This window comes from Mytilus trossulus, chromosome 3 (assembly GCF_036588685.1).
Source record: "Mytilus trossulus isolate FHL-02 chromosome 3, PNRI_Mtr1.1.1.hap1, whole genome shotgun sequence".
Classification (NCBI taxonomy): Eukaryota; Metazoa; Mollusca; class Bivalvia; order Mytilida; family Mytilidae; genus Mytilus; species Mytilus trossulus.
In genome coordinates, this window is record NC_086375.1 from 85,772,478 (window position 1) to 85,778,750 (window position 6,273).

Sequence of the window (6,273 nt, forward strand, 5' to 3'; positions counted from 1 at the left end):
TACAGCTTCCTACATCACCAACGTCTTGTGATGTCTTACTTAATTGTATATAAATCGTGTTAAAATATATTTCGATTTGACTGTTGTAATGTTCTTCTTGATATTTTGTATCTTGAAGTATGTGAAATACTTATTTCCATGTGTAAAAAATATTGATCCCCCACTTTGAATTTATAAAAAACATTGGACCCCCCTTTTCCACATACAGAATAAAACTTGACCCCCCCCCCTGTATTTTGACCAACCCCCCTCCCAGATAAAAAATGATAAGTCCCTTAATCAATATGTTATTTAGTAAATTTACACATGCTGACTAGTTATATACTTGAAACGAAACGTCTTCTGGTAGTGGCTTTTACCCATCGGTTTTTAAATGTCACCAAAAATATCAGGCTTATAATTGTGTTCAATAGATGCGTGTTTCGTCTACACGAAACTGACCAGTTTGGCATGAAACAAAACGGCAGGAAAACCATATCAAATACGAAGCTGAAGAGCATTACAAACTGAAAATTCCGAAAAGTTGTGCCAAATATAATTAAGGCAGTGCACACCTAGTGTTATGATTACTCAGCATTTTAAAACAGACCATTTACAGAAAATGAACATCCTAACAGAAACAATCTGAGCTGGTGAACCATTGAGGACTTACCATCAGTGGCATCGACTCATTGATTGAAAAATATTCATCAAAGAATATAAGCTTATGATTTGGAACGCCACTCGCGTATTTTATCTACACAAGCTCGTCAGGGGCGCTCAAAACAGTTTAGAACAAAATCGAAAACATATATAGTTTAAATGTATGTGAGCGCTCAATCCAAGTACCTTTATCTAACGTAGTTTTGAAAAACACAACATACGAATGGGTCGAAGAGAGTTTATTTCTTATATCAGATCAGTATAAAGCATAACACATATAACATACCCCCAAAAACAACTTACAAAAACTCAGGAAACTATCAAAAGAAAAACAAATAAACAAGTTAAAATCAAAAGAAATCACACTCTAACACAAAGGGCAATTTAAAACATGATGACAGTTCCTGGAAGTTAGCTTACTTTGCGGGTGTTACATACATATCAGAAGACCCTTACCGTGTGATTCCGTAAGATGTTGTTTGTAACATATTTTTTTAATTCTCAACCGATTTATTAACCTTGAATATCGGTAAACTACTTTACTTCAAAGCCTCATTTCAACTTATGAATAAATCATTGATAAGTTTTTTTTCCATTTTAAATTGAAAGACAAACCGTTCCTTCTGGAAAAGATCCATTGCAGCTGAAAAAAGCAAGACATATAATTATACTTTTATATAACATAAGCATCTAGAATATTTAAAATTTTATCCAAGAAACAAAAACATTAATATCTTTAACATGTTTTGTTATTAGTGCGTTTTAGTTTTGTGTAGTAACATAATTTATTCCGCCAATTGACTTTGCATACAGTTAGAAAAGTTGAAATGTTCGGCAGATTATTCTCAAGGCAATAGAAGTATACTCTGAACTCAAAATCAATTTCCGCAAGATTATGAATTAAGAGTATACCTGCCTTAGTAAAATTGAGAACAATCAGTGGCACACTACAACTGATCTACTTTTATGCAAGTCAATTGTCGGGATAAATTCTAATGTTACTACAAAAGACTGGGAAGCTGACCTTAAACAAACTGAATAAATTGTGTTTGTCATAGATTCTATTTTGGAGTTGTGAAAAGTAAAATCACAAAAATACTTATCTCTCGAGAAAATTTCAAAACGCTAAGTCCCTAATCAAAAGACAAAATCAAAAGCTCAAACACATCAAACGAATGGATAACAATTGTAATATTCTGACTTGATACAGGCATTTTCTTGTGTGTGGCATCTTTTTCAAGACGAAGGCCTAAATAACAAGCATACTTTTTAGTCTTTTAGATTATAAGCTCCAAGCCAGGGTATCAACGATAATAAATAATAATATCAAATTCATCCCTCAGTAAAAAAAGTCTTGAATATGTTCTTCTACCTAGAATTCAACATATGATCTTCAAAAACTATTTTCCCCATAATGACTACCCAGCACCAACATTTAAATACGTATAGCTTATTATCTTACTATGCCAATGACAATATATGACCAAACGCTAAGAATGTTAATCAGATATGAACTAATAAACCAAATCAGAATGCATGAATGATTTTAGGTCTTTGGGTATGAGATGAATCTCAGTTGTTTTTAATAATTGGAGGATTTAATTGAAAGGACTACTAGATAGTTATCAGGATTATAATTTAGTACGCTAGACGCGCGTTTCGTCTACATAAGACTCATCAGTGACGCTCATATCAAAATATTTATAAAGCCAAACAAGTACAAAGTTGAAGAGTATTGAGGATCCAAAATTCAAAAAATTGTGCCAAATATGGCCAAGGTAGTCTATGCCTGGGATAAGACAATCCTTAGTTTTTCGAAAAATTCAAAGTTTTGTAAACAGGAAAATTTATAAAAATGACCACATTATTGATATTCATGTCAACAACACTGAAGTGTTGACTACTGGGCTGGTGATACCTTCGGGGACGAATGAGATGGACAAACCAGTTTTATCAAACTGTTGGATGACTGAATTAATACACGTTAAGAATGAGATAACCAGGGGTATATCAAATAATTGGAGGACTGTTAGAATGAGATGTAAATAATTTTTTTCCTCAAAAAATTGGAGGACTGTTAGAATGAGATGTAAATCATTTTTTTCAAAAAATTGGAGGACTGAATTGAGGACTTTAGAATGAGATGAACCACAGTTTTGCCAAATGATTAGAGGAGTGAAATGGAGGAATATAAGAATGAAACAAACCTCATGATGTATCTACATCGAAAGTTTAGAAACTAATATCAGAAAATCCAACTAAATAAAATACTTAAAAAAGTAAGAATAAAGTTACCTGAAATGTTTGTATAACCCACTCTGCGACCGATGATGTCATTTTATAATATTCACTTTGATCAAAACTATTATGAAGATATCGTTTCCGTGTTTACGCCCCTGGTGAGGCAGTTTCATATGTTAAATCTGAACACTGGAGATAATTACACAGTGATTTTATTAGAAATAAAGGAATATACATATTGATGAAGTAATTATTCAGTGGAAAATCTTTTGTGAAGTGTAAAACATTGCTGACAGATTGTCATTTATCGTTTAATATAAAATCTCTTACGTGTTAGACAAATGCCTATAATAAGGCGATTTCGCTTATCTTTGACGTTAAATGGCGACTCCTAGAGGCGCGCCGGAACTCATGGATGAAATACGAACTGCCTCACGCGGCGAGAGTAAAACCAAATAGAACTCGATGTGATAATTTTGCATTTATGGATTATGAATAATTAACACCTATAAAATTTGTGATCTTCGAGAATGATTATTTGAGATAAATTGAAAAATCAAAGTGAAATATGAATGTATGGCAGACATAGGCAAGTTTATTGTGATTATCTAAAATGCAAATCTATATTTGTTCATCAATACTAATTTAATCCTGTAATCAAGGATGAGTTTCAGAGAGTTTAAAAAAAGGGAAAGCTTAAAGTGTTGCAGCTTATTTTTCGTCGAGTTGCATGGTCGTTAAATTGTTGTTGCACGTCTGGGTTTCTGTGGTTCGTTGTTTTCCTCTGTTTTATTTTGTAACCCTGATGTGTTTTCTCTCAATCGATGTATGACTTTTGAACAGCGGTGTACTACTGTTGTCTTTATTTACGCCCCCTTTAATCCGCAATTTTTCCGAAATCCGAATAGAAATATGTATAGTTGATAAACTATATAGTGCAACATAATGTTACAACGTTATTGTCACCCTTAACTGTACTACTAATTAGATGATATTTACATATGAATCACTGTTGATGTCCATTGTATCCGTAGTTTATGACTGCTCTCAAACTATTATTTTAAAAAATTGTTATCTTTTCAAAAATGAATGTAACACTTTATATTTTTTATTCCTCCGAAGCGCCTGTTCGGATTTATCGTCACCAGGAACGTTTAAATCAAAATATTTGACCCCAAAAGTGCTTACGTATCAAAATTTGCAAAATTATCACCTCCTTTGATAACTAAAGATATACTTAAACTTAATTCAGTTGTTATTTTAGTTTCTTGTCTAGATAATTGTTAAGATGATGCCGAATTTTGTTAGCATTGCATTTTGTATATTTGTAGGTATTGTCATTTGTATGTCTCGGTAAAATATTTTGATTTGAAACTGAAAACAGATTTCATTTGAACTTCTTTTCATCTTACTAGTACTTGCATGATTTTATTTAACGTCAGAATGTCATTATGAGTTAATTTTAATGTATGACAACGGTCCCTCAGCAATGTTATTGTATTTCAGTCGTATAACCCTGATAGAAGTCAAAACATAAATACCAAAAGACAAGGACCTTTTTCACGTTTCAATGATGAACAAAGACCCATATCGTACAGTAAGCTACAAAAAGCTCTTGTATAACAAAATGTGAAACAATTCGAACGATAAAAAGCGCCAATGTTTTTTTTTTTAGATATAACAATAATGAATTTGCTATTTCAATGTTAATAATTTTAAAGATGGTTATGAACGAACAGTACGTGCTCCGAAACCTGATCACAATCCAAAGTGCCACTGTTAGATATAATTTATTGGTTTAATTAAACCTAATGACTATTAAATAAAGGCGTGACACCATTGCGCACGTCGATTGTTCAGTTACATAATGCTGCACAATATCCGTAACAACTACACTCTTGTGAAATATAACTGTTCATTTATTTGATCGACATTCATAGGTCGTGTGGATTAAAATAATAATGATTCATTGTTCACAAAATGATGTTTTATTTAAAAAGAGATCAAGCTCTTATTGGCCGTCCATTTTGTAGTGAAGTGAAATTGCATCTCAGAATATTCGAATTGGTTGAACGATCAACAAAGGAGTCTGCGGTTTCATTAACAACATCATTTGATTATTTTCTTATCATGATTTCAATCTATCTGATACCTTTTATTATGTGAAAATGACGAGATTTTCTGTTTTATTCATTAATTAAAATCACGCGGACGATTAAAATTCTAATTAAAACTAAAGCTCATGCATAACGAACTTGACCAATTCCATAGGGGACACCCAGTATACATAGAAAAACATTCGGAATAAAGTAAACAAGACAATGATATACTTTATTTCAAGGTCAATGGGATTGATGTTCACTTTCAACAAACTTGGAATTACTTACCCAGCAGAATATATTCTATTGGCGCACTCAACTGTCAAATAGTTTTCCATAATTAACATCCAAACCATGATGTTGTCCAAAAATGAATGAAATAAATAATCTTTATTTCAAGAAAATATTCCCATTAGTTTATACTTATCTCCATGAGAGTATTCACAATAACGACAACTTATTCATACTACAATCAATATTATAATAATATATAAATGATATACTATTGTATATAGGTATGAATGAAAAAGAATATTAATCTGCATCTCCATTAAAATATCATAATTTTTGTTTTGTTTTAAAATATACAAGTTTATTACTCATAGTGATTTCATTGGTAAAACTGTTCCATATTTGATAAACATAATATATAACAGATTTACATTCTGAAATAAACCAGTTAAAAACGACAAAGTCATTTTTAGCTGAGGAGTTGGAACCGTATTTGAAGTACGACAACAAGTACAGATAACCTGAGATCACCCCCTGGTTTTGGTGGGGTTCGTGTTGCTTAGTCTTTGGTTTTCTATGTTGTGTCTTCTGTACCGTGGTTTGTCTGTTTGTCTCCTTATTTCAGCCATGGCGTTGTCAGTTCATTTACAATCTATGAGTTTGACTGTCCCTCTGGTATATTTCGGCCCCCCCCTTTATGTTATATGTTACCATCAGGTCTTAGACTGGGTTTAAACTGTGACATTCCTGACTTAGAGTTTATATCCCTTGAGAAGATGAGAATATAAATTAAGGTTGATCAACTGATAAAAAGAGAAATAAACAAAACTTTTAATTACGACATGAATTTTCGGCAAAGCTGTAATTTCTCATTATAAGTGCAGTATTAATAGTTTAAATTTGATACTTTATCCAGATTGATGACAGTGATACCTACATTACAAATAGAACTTGTATTTTGAAACCCACTTGAAGTTCTTTTTAATAGTTGAACCATAGAGGTAGCCGGTAAACTATTTATTACCATTCTTTATCGAGTATTTCATAATTATGATGAAAT